This window comes from Phalacrocorax aristotelis, chromosome 4 (assembly GCF_949628215.1).
Source record: "Phalacrocorax aristotelis chromosome 4, bGulAri2.1, whole genome shotgun sequence".
NCBI lineage: Eukaryota > Metazoa > Chordata > Aves > Suliformes > Phalacrocoracidae > Phalacrocorax > Phalacrocorax aristotelis.
In genome coordinates this window covers 36,999,431-37,019,207 of record NC_134279.1, presented here as the reverse complement: position 1 = coordinate 37,019,207, position 19,777 = coordinate 36,999,431, and the positions used below count along the sequence as shown (strand labels likewise).

At 38.9% G+C, this 19,777-nt stretch overlaps 1 long non-coding RNA gene across 2 annotated transcripts in view; it reads right to left on the bottom strand.

The window, feature by feature from the left end:
- The window catches only part of LOC142056361 (uncharacterized), a 308,099-nt gene that overhangs the window by 11,640 nt on the left and 276,682 nt on the right, over nucleotides 1-19,777 (bottom strand). For both annotated transcript variants that reach the window (XR_012660308.1, XR_012660307.1), the window contains one exon: nucleotides 12,999-13,091. This is a non-coding gene — a long non-coding RNA (uncharacterized LOC142056361). The remainder of the gene's footprint in view (nucleotides 1-12,998; nucleotides 13,092-19,777) is intronic.

The following is a 19,777-nucleotide window of genomic DNA, read 5'->3' as shown; positions in this document are numbered from 1 at the left end:
TGCTGCTGTTGAACTGTAGGTGATATGCTCAGCTGTAGGTGTGATATGTTACTATATATTTCTGTATAAAGACAGACTGCCTGCACATGATAAATCATGCAGTATTTCCCCAATTTATGCTGACTGAATGTATAGTTAAATCTCAGAAAAGTTTAGTTTCTTCTGAAAAGAATTAAGTGGCTACTATTTTTTAACATGTTTGTCAGAATAAATTATGAGAACAGACTTCTTGGAGTTTATTCCAAAACTAAGAATTGCTAAAAGTACTAGATGTCATTTTATCTTGTGCACCTGTGCACGTGCAAAAATATATCAAGTATAGATGATGTTTGTCAGGTTAGAAAGATACTTATTTCTGAACGTAAATGAACCTTGATTTATAGGGTTCATTAGCAAAAGCTGGCCCATGTTGCCATGTGTTAATTTCTGCTTGAATGAAAGCTTTCAATCTGCTTTGAGTGTAGGGATGGCATACCAGCAAGCTCCCAAGTCTGGCAGTCTGGCTGTCCAGAAAAGAAAGCAGTGAAAGATGTAGAGGAAATACTAATTTCTGTTATGACTTCTTTAAGATCCTTCTGCTATCAGTCCTGTGTTATATCTGTTGCTTTTGCTTGCTGATTCAGAAGGTGAATCTATCTCCTATCTCCTAGTGTGTTTGGTATTTAAAGCTGCAAAAGACATCGTCTGAATTGCTTTTCATATCATGCATCTAGCTGTAAAAGCCTCTAAAAGTGATGGTTAGAAGCAAGCATCAAAAAAATGACAGGAATATTAATATTCAGAACATATCCTATGTAACATTGAAATAGCTTTGTGCACTGGCTATATGAAAAGAGATACCAGTAACATTATGTAAGGGAATTCACGTGCTTCTAGGTTTGTGAAGTTTTTTTGGTTGGTTAATGGTTGCTTTTCAAATGTGATTTTTCAGTAGTTAGGGGAGTGGTCTCTCTTTTTACAAGCTTTCTAGACCCCACAAGATGTAGCAGTTTTTTCAGTAGATATAAAAGATGGCGGAAAACAAAATTGCCGTACACTTCCTGTTATCCACAGGTAACAACAGGCTTTCAGGTAGTAGCAGAGAGAGCAATTTCTCAGATGACTAAATGAAACCGATGACTAAATTCTCTGCTAGAGAGAGGCACAAGATGCAAGCAGCATGTTAAATGCAACCTTTTCTTGCCTTCCATATTGCATTTTGTTCAAAATCAAATCTGCAACAGTTTTGATTTCTCATTTCACTAAATTGAGGAGATGAAACCTCAATTCTTGGTTGTTTCTGCATTCAGAACTGTTCATAAGTGATTTTTAATTACCACCACCACCACCACCACCACCAAATACTTTGCTGCTTTCACCGTCTTTGCTGGAAATGCAATGCCATTGCATGGACAGAAATCAGAGAGTAGGCTTTTGTACTCTGTTAATGGATGTGAAGGGAAGATTTACCATTGTTTTTATAACTCCCTCTACAAAAGTTCTTGAAACAAGAAAGCCCTTTCTAGCACCTCCTCTACTGAAAGCAATGTGAGTATGTTCTGTTGCTTTTCAAGTAACAGAATTTATGGGGCTCTGAATGTGGTGAGGCTTTATTGGAATGATATCAAAGGGTTCTGTGACTTTGTTTTCTATTCATGGTGTAAAGGCCCTCATGGCTATGGAGCAGGGGATTGTAGCACTCCCATACTGTATCAGTATATCAGTAATGCACTTCATTGGGTTCTCAGAATTACTTGTGATCTTTACAGTTTAACTGGGTTCACAAAATCTACTCTGAGAGTCTCATCAACATGCAGTAGATGATTGGCTCAGTTGTCTGCCATTTGACTGATCTCTTAATAGGGAACAGATTATACCAAAATCAAGACTTTTGCAAAAATCAGATGCTCATTTTGGCTGGAGCCACAAGTAAGTGCAGAAGCTCAACGGAGAGCTGACGAAGACTTTCAGAAGCACCAGAATAAAACCCAAATGGATTTTTGAACTTGCCATCCTAGGTTTCAGAAAATGCATATGGCAATAGGTCTTGTGGGTCCTGAATGGGATACTTGCTCTTCCTCTTCTCCTTATACCAAGGGGCACAATGTTTAAGAACTTCTGTAAGATGTGGTAGCTGTAGCTTCACATACTCTTAGCCCCAAAAGCTTCACATCATGGGAACAGCTTAACATTTGTGCTGTTAGAAACTAAACCTTTTTTCAGGAATTTTTCTGTTTCAGTATCTCCTTCCCCCCCCCCCCCCATTATTTTTCCAGTGATGAGGGGAAATGGATATTGGGATTTGCATGTGGTAACTATTAATCTAGTGCATTCTTAGTGTCCCAGGAGCAGTGAACTGGTCTGTTCTAGCCTATGCCTATACCTCCTGGAAAAGTATGACCTCCCATGGAACTAATTCAGCCTTTCAGAAAATTAACTGTGGATTCAAAGACTGTGTAAGAATCCAGTAATTCAAAATCATAAGGATCTGATTGTGTTGTGTGGGTAAGGTACGAGGCTTTGTTTGATGTGTTTCCATCTTCCCTTCCTGGATGTGTCTGGCATCAAATATGCTTTCTGTGCTACTCTTCAATCTTTTTCCAGCCTGAAAGTCACTGTTACTTGCCTGCTCCCACCTGCCTGGCCAGCAATTACTGTATAAGAGCAATCCCCTAAGGTTGCTGGTAGCAGATTCTGCCACCTTTTCTACCAGCAAGTAGGACTGGGAAGGAAGACACTAAACTGACATCCTTCCTTGGGCGTTGTAGCTTTAGCCAGCTCTACAACAAAGGCTTAACAGTTGCATGCTGGTCACCAAATGCAGTTTGTAATTTCAGTTTGGACGCTCAGGCTTCTGTCGCCAAAATCTGTCCTATTACACGCTGTGAAGTAAAAGTTTGGGGTTTGCATTTGTAGCCAAAACCAACAACCGAGATAGGAAATGGCAAAGGAAGGAAAAACAGGAAGAACATGTTGTTTTTGTAAAAAGCTAATGGATTTGAATGCAGTCTTTCAGTATGAGATAATAATGAAATATTTATAATCCTATCTGACACGTATACATAGACAGAAAAATACCTTCCCCCAAGAAGGTGAGAGACAAAAATGAGTAACACGTCTATAAAGTATCAGTAAGTAGGTGCATTTTGGTTTTGAACATATCTGCTAGCATGTGAAACAGTTCTGTGTATGTGTATTCTAATGAGAAGCATTATCTATGTATCTCAATATTAGAAAACAAATGCCTATGGTGAAATTGTGTCCTCTTATACATCACTTGTTAACATTATTTTGTGGTGGGCTGCTAAAGGGTAAATTAAAAAAGTGTAGCATATGGCTAATTATGTTATTGATTTCTGAGCAATTATAGACATTTTTATAATATTTGCATACTCCCTCAGGAAGGTCATTCTTTTCCCATAGTCTGTTTTCCTGTATGCGTGGTCTCTTGGTCTTCGCTTGTCATGGGGTGTGCTTATGCGATGTAGAAGGTTCTTAGATTGACAAGGAGCAGCCCTTCCTCATTGTGTGGCTTTCTGACTGGACTTACGAGGAACAGTGACTCTCTTCAGCCATTTGTAATAAAGTGCAGAGCGGAGGGAAGCTGCAGATAAAGGGAGCACCTTGTAAATTACCTGAGATGTACATCTTACGTGATATGCTGTGGTATGGCAGATGTTCAATAATACTGCTGCTTCATTTTTTTCTTCCATATAAATGCTGTTTTTAACAACCCAGTAGTTAAAAATGAAATAATCACCATTTACCCTGCAGCACTGCAAAGAAAGAAGCAACAGGTCACCAGAGCACCAGTTACTTGAATGGCTAGAGGCTTTACAGCAAGGTCTGAGGTCTTCAGCTGAGGGAAACATTCCCTATCAGTTTCCAGAAAAAAAAACTTTGTTTTATATGTAGATTACAGCTTCAGTATGAATTTTCATTTTGGTCTCCTTCTGCCATTTTACTGTGTCAGTTGAAATAGAAATGATGACATTTAATTTTTTTATACTTTGCAGCAGAAGACAGCTGAGAAGGTGCAATACTACGCAGTGTAACAGATGGTCTTCTCACGTACGTGTTGTCCATGCTTGCAAAGAACATCATGAAAGTAATTCTGCTGAGAATGACGGAGCAGTGATGTCACTGGCAATGTTTTGATGGAGAAACATTTCCCTATTAATTTATTTATTCTTTTGATTTTATTCTGGATGCAAAGGAAAAAAATATTTTATTTGAAAAAAGACCTAGTGCTGAAAGCAGTAAGTAAAATACGTTTCCTCTTGAAGGAAACATTTATTTAGTGGTTTCCACAGGGGTGAGTTTTTGTTTAGTCTAATATTCTCCTGCCTGTGTAAACTGTATAGTCAAAATTATCTTTTCTAACTCTTGTTTTTACTTGCTCTTTGACTGCAGAGTTCCTAGTGTTGAGAAAGACGCACCAGAACAGATTTCTACAGATCTACATTTTTTCACAGTCCCACAACAGAGGGATGTTCCACTTAACCTGCGCAAAGCCACAAAACCTCTCAAAGGCAAAGTGTCCCACTTACCACAGACGGCGAGTACGCAAGTACGGGCTGTGGCTTCCCCTACCCTGCTTTCTTTTCTAACTATATTAGTTTTCTTGGCTTGGCCTTCCTTTTTGGTATGAGCTTCCTTACAGCGGGAGATATTTTAAGAAATAAACCCTCCCAAATAACATCACTTCCCAACAACCCTAGCGAGGCTGAGTGGGAAAGGACAACAAAGTGCCAAGACAAATATTGTTTGAAAGGATGGGGCTCAGAAAGGACTGAAATACCAGTCTGTAGCAAGACTTAAAAGTAAAATTTTTATGTAATCATTTCTTCTCTCACTTCATTTTTAGTACAATCCCTAAAGGGTCAGCTTCCTCTAATTTTAGTCTCATTTGAATAACCTGGGCTTTGTATTTCAATATCAATGTGGATATTTAAAGAAACCAAAAGCAGCTAGCGTTAGTTACAATAATTATCCACTTGCAACTACTCCTGTTGTATCCTTTCAATGAATAAAGTAATGCTGGAGCTTTTTCAGTTCTCCCACATCAGAAAGTGAATGAGTGAAGCTCATTTTAGAGGCTAGCAAAAGAAAAGGAGTAGACCCCAGGTTGATGTCATAGCATCTAGGGCCAGAGCATTCAACAGCAAACACACACAAATGTATAACCCCAGGGAAAATGTAAGCAGGAGCTAAGATGATATGGATACTAGTCTGGGCTCCTCCTGTTAAATTGATATTGGATAAAATATTCTCCCAAATGATTATGTCACAAAGTTGTTCATCCTCTCTTTTTCCCTTGTTCATCCCATCCTTCTTGAAGAGAAGAATACATAAGCCAAGGCCCGTAATTTTGTCTGCGTTTCAATGTTTGAAATACTATTTATAGGTTCTGCTGACTATGTTGACTTTGGGCTTTTTGTGGTTTTTTTTTTTTTTTTTTTTAAAAAAAGGTAACATCAGGTTTGTGTTTTGTAGCATTGTACAGAGTTGTGTGTGTATGTAACCAATAACCATAGTTAAATGATGAAGGAAATGCTGCATGCGGTGTTAGTTGATGCATGGTAGTTACTATGCAAAGTCTACAGTACTTATTTCTGCTGGTTCTTTTCTTAGCGGCTCATAACACTGAGTCAGTTGGTTAGATTTTTCTTTTTAAATGTAATTTTCTACTTAATTTTGCAGTTTCACTGCTGCTGTTATACTAAAACTGTTTTAAGCATCTCAGCTGCATACAGGAGGTTTCCATTAACAAAACATTATAATAACCAATGTAAATCCCTTTATCCTGATTTCTTTTCTTTTCTACTGCTAGTGATTCTAAGCCACAATACTCAGATGCTTAATAAAATCAACTAGGGCATGTGAATGTGTGCAGTTTCATAAAATATTGCTTGAGTATTAAATGCATTTAACAGTTTTCTCTAAAAAAATATGACAGGATTTATAATGTTTAAACTTGAAAATAAGACTTGATTTTCATATTGTACAAGGAGAATGCTGAGGTGAAGCATCATAGTGAAGGAAACAAATCTGAGAAATCATTTGAGTGGATGCTGATGTGCAACTTTTTCTTGTGTCTGTAGGCTGCAGAACAAAGTTATATACACAAAGGGATTTAGACCTATCTTGTACATACAGTCAGGGCCTGAAATTACAATTGACTACTTTCTAGTGTCAGAGGACCCAAGTTTGTACCTGTGTCCATCACTGACCTGCTCAGCTGCCCTCTACTACCCACCAGCAAAGAGGTGTGTATTTCCTGGGCCAAATCCATGCAGCCTCATGGCTTAAGACTAGTAGGTGGGTCCTGTTTTGTTTCTAGTGGATACCCTATCCCTTTGTGACTTAACACCTGAATGCAAGTAATTACTGAAGAGTTTACGTAAGACTGTCAACAAAGCTGACGAGGCGGAGATAGCACAGGCATCTTTGGAGGTGTAAGGAGAGGAGACCCTATTCCCAACTTATGGGACCCAATTGAATTCAAATTTTCAGGACAGGATTTCTATAAGGATTAAGGACTCTGCATCCCAGTGATTGTAAAATATCTAGACTCCCCAGGCACTGTAGTTACCCAGTGTTTCAATCAAAAAATCCTGCCCCTTCTCATCTTCTGGAAGCTTAGACAGTGGCAGCCAGATCACAAAATTGGTGTTAAATTGAGTTCCTGTTGTGGATAAGGCTTTAACAGCATCTCTAGTCTGTACTTGTTACTGTTGTTCAAATCCTATGTAAAATAGCTCCAGCAGTTGAAGTGCACTTCTGCAGAAGGAAGACTTGCAGGAGCCTTACCTACATCTTGCCTTTAACTACACAAAGTTACCACATTGTTCAATACAATATTGAGAATGGAATTAATATTAAATAATATGTATATTAACAGTATATTTATGTATCTATCGTTAATACTAAGAATTGATTAGCTGTATTTACAAAAACGTCTTAAGAATAAAATTTTAGAATTTTGTTCCTTTGTACTCTCTTGGGATAGCAAATAAGAATATTAAGAATACCTACACAGGTAAGCCTTACCATGCCACAGGGAACTGCAGCGAAGCCTGGGCTACAAGGGTCTCTACTACCAAATTCAGTGCCCAGGCTTCTTTAAGTGCATATTGCCTCTTGTCACTTCCAAATCAGTTGCCAGACCTAAATTTGTAAGCCAACTAGCATTTGTAATATTATAAATTAATTACCACTTTTTTTCTTACTAAGAATTTAATACACAGTAATACATAGAAAGGCTGTAGCTATGATGAAGAATAAATAGTCTGTGCTCACCTAGCTTTTTCACACCGAAACTGCATTTCTGAGCCATACACTTTTTCTTAGGAAAAACAGAAATTGATTTTAAAACTTGTAGCACCACTTTCACCACAGCTGCATATCCCCAAAAAGCACAGAAGATGCTGACTTTAGTCAGTTACTTCTGAATACTAATCAGGTACACTTATCTGGAGGAGTGCATAGTATCATACGAGGTGTTCTGGCCAACTGCCTTTACAGACTTATTCAAGGCACTGCCCTTCTCTTTGTAGGTTGGTGAGGAAACAAGCAGAAGAAATCCACACCTGACCTACATTCTACTGATTTCTAAACATGGAGGAGGACTAATATACCTCATCTTTGAAAACACCAGTTCCTGACAATGCCTCAAAGCAATGGTGACCTGACCCACTACAAAAGTCTTTGTTCCTGTCAGCTAAGTAATTTTTTTTTTAATGTTAACTTGGTCCTATTTATTTTTTTTTCCTAGCTTTGCAGACTACTCTAAGTGGAAATGGAACTTCAGAACTGGGATAAAGTTAGTTACCTATATTTTAAGTACCATATTCTTATCATATATGGTCACTTATCATCTAAGAATGATGGAAGCCATATTGAACATATAATGCAAAAATATCTGGGAAGTCTATTTTGTGATAAGTATTCTAGGAAATTAGGTCAGTAGTAATTATTATCAGCGTGGTTAAATTTGAGTTTCCTGTTTGCTTTTTTTCTTCTAATTACATACTATTGAAACAGAAAAGAGGAAGAAAAATAATTTTTGTTTGAAAAACCAACTACAGGCTCTCTAATGTGTCATAATTATTTTAATTTAAAACATTTATAACAAGATGTTGGTTATCTCAATGTAATTAAAAAAAGAAGCCATTGTTAAGAAATTAGTTGATAGATGAAGGATCAGAAATGGCATAAGCTTATTAACTATACCTTACAGACATAAAAACGCACGACAAAAAAGTTTCCCTGGGAAGAACACTTAGATAATTCTCTGGGCAAGTTCTGTTCTATTCCCAGCCATTGTCTGTAATTCTGTGCCACATCTCCTGTGTGCCCATTTATCATTCAGAATAGGCACGTCACTGATGCTGATATGATCTTGATCAATGAGCAACTGTATATGGTTGCTCTGTGGATAAGCCCTAGATAACAGTTCCACCAAATGTATTTAAGCCTGAGAATTAGCAAGACGATGTATTACTTGACTCTAAGGACAGCTAACAACTGAACAGGGGATCTCACTTCTTTGCTCTTCCTTTTCAGATGGTACAAGTCTTCCCTGTTACCTTTTAAAAATGAGAGGGCTTACTCAGCATATACCTTGTTCATATTGCTACAGCTAGTACAGCAAAAAATGCTGGCACATCACTGACTATTTAATGCCACAAGTAAATATTATCACACTTCTCAGCTAGTCTGTGGCTGAAAGAAACTATGTAAGTGAAGAGCAGCAACAAAGGTAAAGCAGAGGTGTGGATAACAAATCCTCAGGGGGAAAACCCAACTCTGAAGAAGAACAAGTGTTTACATAAAATTTGAAGAACAAGCGTTGGCAACAGCCTGTGTGCCAATTCAAAATAAGGTGGTTAAATTTTAGAAAGCTGATGTTTAAGTACTGCATCTAGACAATTCTCCCCTTACCCCCTGCCCAAAGCCCAATAAAAGTTAGAAATAGCTGCTATTTATTACTGTTTGTATGGTCAAGAGGTTTCTGTAGGCTATGTGCCGCTGTTCACATCTAGATAATTTCTGCAGAAATTGGTTATCCTGTGTTCTTAAAAAAAAAAAGCAACACAACACACAAAACCACAAACCACAAAAAAAAACCCACACACTAAACCCAACACCTCCCCCCTAGAAAATACCCAAAAGCTGAAATAGTGTATAGCTCACTTCACCTACTACTGTTCAAGCACAAGCAAGTCTTGAGCAATGATTGCCTCAAAATAATACTTGATCTTTTAAAATGGGCTAGTCTAGCTTCTACTGCACAACAATCACTGATATTACCTTTCTTGTGTGGCCCATTACTGAGGCTGGATTTGATAAGGAAGCTAGCAACGCCTCCCAAGTATAGGAGAGGATTTATGCAGCGTTTTCTCCATCAGTATCTTATAGCACTGGAACACACTGAACCATAAGCTACAGTGCGCTTGAGTCTTAAGGTTATAAGACACCCCTCTCTCTAAACCAAATTCTCCAGGAATGGAAAAAAATGGAGAAACCCAGTGATGTTTCTTTACAGAAAGCACTCACATGTGAAAGGCTAGCCAAACAGGGAGAAGATTCATTTCCAGTTCCTGTTGTTGATTCTAACTTGCTGTCATTACTTTGCCTTGCCTGGGAAAGGGTCATTTATTTTTGCCTTTTTTTAATAAAACTGTTTTCTTCATTCTGCTTTTCCAAATACAAAAAGGAACAAACAGACCCTTCATCCTGCTACCCTGTGACACAGCATTTGAACCTAGCAGCCTGGCGTTCACAAGCATGATTTGTAGAGAATGTAAGGAAGGAAGAGGGAACAGTACATGCTGCCAGCCCCAGGAAGGGATTGCAGGGCTGCACAATCTAGGCTAACCGAAACCATGGTCAGGCAACATGGTATCTCAGGAGAAAGCCATCACTGGTTTTGTACAAAGCACTAATCTTTGCAAGTTTTAAAGTAAACAACCCATTAATACTCTAGTACTACTATAATGAATTTGCAGTTACTTTTTTTCTGATCAGCCTAACAGTATTCTGTTCTTCCCCTTATAAAGTTGCATTACTGTTCCTAATGGAGCTCCATGCTTGTTTTCACCCCTTTCATGAATTAGGTTGCACTAGATTGCCTAATTTATATTTTACAGTTAGATCTAAAGTGCCTTTTATTGTGTGTGTGTGTGTAAATTGTTTGCAGCTTGTCAATTCAACAAACTGAGAGGAAACTATTTTTGATTCAGATCCACAATATCTATATTTAGAGTCCTTTGGGATTCTCAGTTAAAAAAAAAGGCAAGCCAAACAAACCACCCCCGACCCCAAACACCACCACCCCACAAAAACTGTCCTCTGTGAAGAGCTGCTGTGAAGAATGCTCTTTTCTTTTGTTTGTGCATAGAGCTAAACTTGTTTATTGCAACTCCATTGCCTGCAAATGTAATTTCACTTGAACAAACAAACAAAAACTAGAATTAAGAGTCTTCCATGCTTTTGATTAAATAGTTACTTGCCATTGTGAAATCAAGACTGAGCTTTAGTGCCCTATTTCACCTAGCCTGACTTGTTCATGTTTTAGAAGACTAGTTGTCCTACTTGGTCAAATTCATACTCCTAAGCAGAATTTCTAGGTGGTTCAGACACAGCACGTATACTTTGGGGTTTTTTAGCATGCCTTATCTAAATTCAGATAGGAGCTTCAGCTCCTATTCATAGGTTGATCACATAGTACCCTGCTCTTTATTAAACTTGTTCAGTGTAAAAAAATAAATTTGATGGTTAATCGATAGTTCTGTGCCTTTTAGACCCACCCCTTTTAATCTTTACATGTGTTGCTTGCTCTTTTTTTTTTTTTTTTTTTTTCTCCCTAGTTCCCAAAGTGGGATACAAGCAGGTAGTTCTGGCACGGACACACTGGTGTGTTTTCCATTTCCAGCTCTTTGCATCACATTTTAATAGCATCGGTACACAGCAGAACTACTTACCCTTGATATCTGCATTATTTGTCTCTCTTGGTCCAACACCACTTGTTCTAATTTGCCAGGAGCTTGCAGTGCACTGCCTCAGTGCTCCTTTTCAGCATGGGATGCAGGACTGTACTCATGACTTTCTGGGAGCTCCTCTTTGATCAGTCCCCTTCCTGATCTCCTTTGATCAGCTACCTTCTGGTGAGTTTTAGCCAATGACTTCCGTTGTCATCTTGTGATTTCTCACACTTCTGCTTCTTCCTACAGCTCCTTTTTCAGAAAGCTCTAAATTAGCTAATATGTTCCCAGCCACGTTACCCCAGTTCATGACGGAAAAAGCACAAGTCTAGCAGCCAAGCTACAGACTCAGTTCTGGATCTAGGTATCTACACTTTCTTAAGGGAGAGAAATGTCTTACACAGCATTTGGGCTACAGGAACATAATTTTAGTGCAAATCAGTATGAACAGTATGCATATTTTTATTAGAAAGGTACAGATTTCTGGAAATTTAAATTAATCAGCAGTTCAGAACTCCTTTTTTTTGTGTGTGTGTGTTTATTTGGTAGGTAACTAATTGTTTCCCACATTCCAGAGTGGTCACTGTGATTTTTTTCATGAGCACTAACAAAAGAAATGGTTGTCTTTACAAGGAGCACTTCTGTAGATGATATTTGTAAAACTAGAAAACAAATCTAATCTTGATGAATAAACAACACATGTTGTTTCTGACACCTTAAACAGAAAAGGTAAAGGCCCAGAGCCCCCTTTTCATAACTTTTTCTGCCCCAGCTCTCCCACCTTTATTCTTGTTCCTTATGCTACTTTACAGCGTGCATCTAGAGAAGAACAATACATCCAGTTATGTGGGAATGCATTTCAGCCTTATCTCAGTTGAGCAAGAAAACTATCCCTAAACAATTCTCAAATACACACAAAATCATGAGCATTACAATGTGTGGACTCAACAGGTCCAGTATTAACATACCAACAAGAAAACCATTTTCCTACCATGTTTTAAAATTTAATACCAATTAAAAACCTACTTCTTGTTCCACATAAGAAAAACTTTTTCTTTCTTTTCAATAAAATCTAGAAACTATATGTAATATATTACATTTTCCCCAAGGTCCAGTTTAGATATTCCTAGTTCCCTGTAATCCTCAGTTCTTAGGGACTAAACACTTGAGAGAACACAAAAGAGAGAAAGGGATTTAGGCAGCCATGCTCCACACTGCAGCACATGCATTTTTTATATTCTGCTGCCTAATAAATTTATCATCCCTGATTGAGGTCATGCCATCCAAGCCAGCAAGCTGGTTACAAATGGGAACTCCAAAAATCATCAGGTTAAGGAGGTAAAATACCCAACATAGCTAAGAGTTAAATTCTCGCTCTCAGAAATAATGCACTTAACTCTGTTTTAATGGGGAAAGTGTGTCGGCTTTTTTTTCCTGTTTTGTTTCCTCTCACACCCAAATGAAAAAAAGAATCAAGGCCAGCTTAGTCCTTTGTAAGGAAAACGGGCACTACTGTAACTAACCCCACCACTGAAGCCACTATTCTGATGTTCTGGACACTGAAATTAATGAGGAAAATCTATTTTCTTCTTCTACAAGATAGCCTTCACTCTGGGACATTAAAAGTCTACAAAGATAGACAGCACCTGAGACACAGCTTTGAAGATAAAATTTTTTTGTGCACCAGAAATGATAGCTATTAAGAATTTTTTTTCCTATATAACCTTGGTTATGGCATTCTGATGCTTTGTCTAAAAAGGGGATTTTTTTCATTTCTTAAAAGTTTCTTTAGACTATTATTAAATATGTTCAATTTTACAGAGAATTTCAATAGTAGGAACGTACCTGGGTATATACAAAAATACTTGTTAAACACACACCCCCACACCCCCACCCATGTTTGTTTAAAAGAAAAGGAAAAAGCAAGGCTGACTTTTAGGTGGCTAATGTGAGCATGAAATGGAGTTTCAGTGTTTGAATCCAAACCCGAAAATTTTCAAAACTCTGTATTACTCTGCTTTATCCACGTACCTGAAATTCCTTAGTCCTTAGCTCTCCCCTTCAAAGTTTTTGTCTGAATATTCACTTTTGAATGTTTCCAGACGCACCTCATTTTCCTAAGGGCTGAATTTCCCAAGGATAGGGGGAACGAAGAAGAAAAAGAACAAATTAAATGATAGCACGTAGACACTGAAGTCCAAGGCAGTAAAAACAGTAGAGATGTAAAAAAAGTAACTAATATGTTTAAGTAACTAGGAGTCAACACACACCTTTTTTTTTTTTATTAGCAAAGTTACAGTGATGACTAAAAATATCCCATAATTGAGTGTAGCTAAAATTCAGTGTTTGTGGTGAGTCCACAGATACTGTTGTGCAAAAATGAGGAAAGGGGGAGGATATTCTGCTTCTGCTGTTGAGATGGAGTGTCTTTGCAACAGCGAGCATTAGATGCGTACAGCCTGAGGAACAGTAAGCAATGGAAAGAGAGAGATGGATTATCATCCAGGAATGGCAGTGGTGCGAGCATTTGTTTTCAGTTCCTGCTCCCAACACTAAATATATTACTTTAGCTACTATTTAATATGAAATGCTGACATAGTTGGGGTATTCTCCATCCCAGACAGAAGACAACCAATAAGATAATAAGTTGTCTAATAAGCTAATAAACCTTCTGATGCTCAACCCTTGAGTGCAGCTTTCTAAAAAAAAAACCAAACCAAAAACAAAAAGCCAAAACCCAAACCCAAAAAACAACACAACAAAAAAAAGAAAGGGGGGGTGGGGCAGAGTGTCCACTTTCCAAGATAGCCTGCATCCCTCTGGTTCAGTCACCCTTCAGGCTTAGGAGGAAATTCCCCCACCTGCTGGACAGGCAGCCTAGTAAAGAAGACTTCTATATACAAAACAGATTTCCATTCTTTCCATGATCTTCAAAGAGAGACAAGGCTGTCACCTAGACAGACACCTAGAGAGTCACCTAAACCAAGAGAAAGGAAGGACTAGCTGAAAAAAAATTATGACAACTTATTAACTGACTGCATTTAGGTGCCTGTTTTGAAACCTAAATATTTGTATTCCATTTTAATGACCAAACCCTCCCAAGTACTCCCCACAATGTCCGTGGGTCTGATGGTAGGCACTGAAGCCTTGGGTTAGTTGTCAAAATTTCTTTCTAAATCAATAGAGAAGTTCTCATGGGTTAATAGTTACTACTTATTTTCTTGGAAGGCACATAACGTGCAGTCCTAGATATTCTTAAAAAATCCTAATCCTTCTCACATGTTTATGAATATTTTTGTTCCCTCGTTCACGTGCTATAAAATAAAGAATGAGATCTTAGGTACAAGGATGCTGGCTGTAGGAGGACAAAGGCACACACAGCTAAAAGCAGAGACCATGTCTGAAACAAGAAAAAGAAGTACTTGAATACCATCACTCTTTCTGTCTCAAATAGTCAGTAGGCGAGTTCTTCACCTTTAGAGGTAAGTTAATAAGCAAGTTTAACTGTGATTCTAATTAGAGAGAATACATTCCATTCGTTTCCCATTTTCTCAGGAAAAGATGCAACAGTTTCTTTAATCACAAATCAAAGTCTCTTTATAGCTAATACTCTGGACTTAAAAACTCCCTCTCTCTTGGCTTCTTCCTAATGGGGAACTGAATGCTTCTCTGGCTCTTTCCTGCCTTTTCTGCATGCCCAGCTGCAGGATCCCAGCCCCTCTTTCTCCACTGTCAGTATGCAATTGCCATCTCATTTTGGAAGAAAGACAACCAGCAAGTACATATAACAGCTTGATAATACATTATCATTAACCTGTATAACTTAAGAGACATAAGAGAACTATTGCAAACATTAGACAGGCAGATGGTTATAAGCACCTAATTTATACGCCATAATTATAATATGCTCTATTATATGTTATCTGCTTGCACTATAACTGGGTATATTTTTTCAGCCATATCACCATTACGTTATTCTGTTCAGACAGGGCACATACTGTACAGGTTTCACTTGGTAATCAACAACCACCTGCAACTGCATCCCATCAGATGAGATCAAGACTTACTTGCAGGAACAGAGCTTCGTCGTTTCCACTGGTAATTTACAATCCAAGCCGATTGACTGGAGACATTGGTCCCAGCTGAAAGGCAGCAAATGGCAGTAACCAAAGCCTGTCAGTTGTGGCTGTTGACAGTTAAGCACACTGCACTGCACTGAAGCTTGGAAAGTAAAGACAGACAACTCGCCTAAGATCTTAGTGCCTATTGAGCGGTGATAGTTAGCAGTCCTGCTATCTTCTAATGGAAATTGGTGTTATCTCCTCCATTATGTTGCACTTCACCAGTGGTTCCCAGCATGTATGGAGACCCAGGCTCTAGTGTAGCGTAGTGTTGCACCGGTGAGCTGCTGTTGTGCATAGTAGGAGACGTAGGCCAGAGAACTGGTTTTACATAAGGAACAAAAGAAAAACTTAGACGTAATCTTTGACTCTTCTGCTGTATAATTTACTTTAGTTGGGAGAGCAGAGATTAAGGTGAAATTTTGCAAGTAGAAGCAAGTGCTTTTGAGACCCAAAGGTTACTCTAAGTTTGGATGAAGGAGTCATCCATTGGCAAGCTGCTTTATGTACCTCAGCAGGATGGGGATCAGAATTAGTTTTCTGGAGTTTCTTGAAAGGCACAGGCTCTTCGGCAGGGCCGCAAAACACTGATTCGTAAGTGGAAGAAGGACTGAGCTCAGCAAGTTGGAAAGCATACTATTTTCAGTTGGGTTTTTTTTTCCCCTCTCCCATAGACACTTCTGCAAGACAAAATTAATTCTAAACTAGCATAGCCTTTTTCCCTCTCCCTAAAACACCATGTCAGTTGTCTAAGTTCCAAAATCCTTATTGCAGGGAAAATGGAAGTTGTTTCCATTTGCCTAAGTATATTTATCACTAAAAGTTTTGTTGAACTTTTTCATGGGTTTCAATAATAGGACTCAGCATCCTTGCCAAGACACAAAGGACAGGGTGTGGCTAAGTGGCACAAGCAGGCACATGCAAGCGTCCCCTCACAGTTCTACAATGTGCATCTGATTCTACCATATGCGTCTCTGCTGCCCTAACACAGAGATTATCTTCAGTGACCAAAACGTACAACTGTTTGCACAGCAACAATATACACAGGTTATTTTTAGTTCAAACATGTGGCACTACTCATTGTGCAGCTGCTTTCATGCATTAATGCATTGTGATACAAAACCCTAACTGCAAGAACCCAAATTAATTGCATGCAATGAGACATTTTGGACTGAAAACCCCTTTTGGCTACATTGGAATCAAGTTGTTGACTTTTCAAGCTAAAAGAGATATGAATCATGGAAAATATTTCATTCTTAACCCCTCAAAGTACCCAATATTCCTGAACTAATGCAAAATGCAGTTATGTGTTGGCTTAGAAATTACAACTTCTCTGCCAAAGGTTAATTTAGTCTATTCATCCAAGATTAGTTGCAAGTTTTTAAAACTGTAAATACATTCTTGTTCCTAAACAGCACAGGTTTTCAAAGCAGGGAGTATAACCCACAGCCTATAAAAGGAAAAGATTTAAAGCAGAAATGGGACATTTGACTTCTGCATATTTGGAACATTTAATCACCCTCTTGGTTATATGGAATAAGTTAGACTGGCAGCTTTTTCTTCAGCTCCTTAGTGAAAGTACATTTCTTTAATAGAGCCTTAATGCTTGTAGGATGATTTAGAATCTAGACCTGTGTCTTTTACAAACAACTGTAGAACTCCTTTTTGTTTCAGCAGGGAAAAGGCCTAAAGATTGTAAGTGCCTGAAGGTACGGACCATAACTTTTTATCCTGTTTGAACAATGGAATGCATCTTTTCAGATTCATATTACAAGGTATTAATGTATGCATGAAACCATTAATATTAGAATTAATAGGAGGAGTTTAATCTCATTCTATTAGATAGACCTATGCAAAACTTAAGCTCTTTTTAGTTGTAAGCACCAGGGAAAAAATGTCTAAGCTATAAAAGGACTTTCTCAGGACTTATACTGCTATAAAGAAACGCAGCTGGGGAGGTAAAGTAAGTTTTATGAGACCTAGGTCCCGGACAGACAAACTTTGGCAGATTTCGCTGTGGCACTTCAAAACACTGTTGCTATTGAATCACCTCACTCTGCCCCTTTGCTGCAGACAATTGCCCACATAAAATGAGCATCCTGGGTCTGCCTTGCACAGCATAATCTCAGCACACATTTACATTCACTTACAGTTTAACTCAATTACTCATGCTGCCAATTACCATATTACCATATTAAAAAAAGCATGTGTGCTGTTTTGTTGTCCTGACCTGAGGAAAAAAAAAGGGTAATTCAGGTGACTAAACTCTCAAAACAGCCACTCCCTCACCCACCAGAGAATTTTGTGTAATTTCATCTCATTTTCACATTTCTTTTCCACCGCTAAAATTTCTGTGGGTACATGTGGGAGCACAAAATTTTAATCCTGTTTAGATTGTAAGCAAACATGCTTTTGATAGGTTCACCTCTGACTCCAGTAGTCAGAAGCTTATTATTTACAGTAAGATGTACATTTAAAATTAGAGACAACATAATATTTAGCACCATTCTTACCATCACTAGAGCAAATTCCTCAAGCTGAGCATGGCAGCATTATGAAGCACAGGTGAAGCAAGGGTTGGTGAGCACCCAGGCCCACAGGAAATAAGTAACCTACACTGCCATTCAGTATATGCCCCAATGCACTGTTGCTGCCAGGTGCCTCCTTCGACTTGAATGCTTTTCCAGTCAAAGAGTTTGGATAGACTTGTGTCTTTCCTCAAAATGGTGACCTACGTGAAGTGTTACACATGGCTGAGATCTTGAAGCGTGAGGCACTATGTTGCAAGCAGTCAGGAGCGTGTTTACAGCCTCAGTAGCCCCTCAGGCAGTAACCGTGCTTCCTGTAACCCCATTCAACCTCACAGCACAGGAACCGGGGGCTCCCATTTAGTTCAAATGGACAATGCCTCTGGTCTGTCAGAGCTGGACTTTAGTCAGTAGTGCCTTGGTAAACATACAGTCAGAACATTGCCACTGATCAACCCATGACACAATGGCCTCCAGACCACGGAAAGCCACTGTCTCCATAGCAGAACTCCTCCAGTCCACAGGCTTATCTTCTGCCCAGCTCCCAAAGACCTACCCTGCATGAGAGAAGCAGCACAAAACCTTAACACACCTGGTGAAGAGCCTGATGCCAGAATACTATTTTCTTGAAAGTGCCTGTCAGTGATGGCCTTTATTCTGAGTCCATTTCTCAGTAGGCATTCACTATCACTCAGAAACATCCCCAAAATCAGAAGCTTTCAAACAAGGAGTTCAGAGGGGCAAAAGACATTATTTTTTTGTTGTTCCCTCAAGCAGCCCTAGTTTTTAATCTGACAGCCAGATCAAAAGCTGTCTGTAGAAGAATAAATTTCTGTCCCAGCAGCTGTAAATCAGAAATTGGAGTGGATAACCCATGTGCAGTTATAATCAAGAATTCTTATCTGGTCCATTTGGCCTTTTCAGACCCACTAGACTATCCGGAGAGAATAAGTGACACTCCTGAATTTCAAAAATCCAAACGCTCCTTTTAAGGTTACAACGATCATACACATCACTTTACTGAACAGCATGAACAAGACTAGATATAAGAGGTACCCTTTGAGTTGTCCTATGGAAAGTATCATTCATTCTGTTGAGCTTCATTTTGTACCTATGTGAAGCAGTACTACAGTCTACTGTAATATTCTGAAACAGAATATGACTTTCTGTGAGGCTGCAAAGACCACAGCAACTTACCACATCCGATGCTTTTGTCAGATCAATGAAAGCTTGCAAAATACCAGCTTCTGCATATTTGCCTCGATAAAGGTCTTGACCAGATTGTTCCCTGGAAATTTTTCAATAGGTTGCATCCAACCTGCACTAAGATTCTGGAATTCTGCTTCCTGCACCATGCAGAAATAAGTATCTGTTGATGGGAAAGCTAGTTGGCCTAGGCTGCTTAGTGAGGATCTTTTGATCTTCTTGCTGTCTAGGCCAGGTGGCCTCCTATTCTTCCTGATGCCACTGCATGTGCCCATGTCATCCACAGTATTGTATAGCCACAGCCTTTTCCTTATCCAGTTTAGAATAGACTAGACTGTTTCAGTTGGAAGGGACCTACAATGATCATCTAGTCCAACTGCCTGACCAATTCAGGGCTGACCAAGTTAACGCATGTTGTTAAGGGCATTGTCCAAATGTCTCTTAAACACTGACAGGCCTGGGGCATCAACCACCTTGCTAGGAAGCCTGTTCCAGTGTTTGACCACATTGGAAGAGAAGCTCTGATGCTAAACTCAAGCTTTCGTAAGATCAGCACCTGCTATTGGCCTCTCAGTTGCTCTAGCTTACAGATCAGTACAACCTTGCACTAATACACCAGCTAGTGCTGGCCCTACATGGGGTGCTTTACTACCTTCACTGCAAGTCATTTATAGTCAGGCTTTACAGAAAGGGTTTGGTTTGGTTCCTTTCTTTTACATATTTTAGCCACTTTCACTGGCTGCAGTGGTTTAGTTTGTAAGCTGAGACAGTACATGGCTACAAGGCAGAATAATCATAGGAATATGAGCTTGATAGAGACCCTAAGGTCAACTACCACTCTAGTTGACTGCAAAACTCATAAGATAAACTTTTCGCTGGGCTAGTAAAGAGTTACCTGTAACTTCGTGTTACTATCCTAATTGTTTTAGCAAAACCCTCCAGCCAAACATGGGGC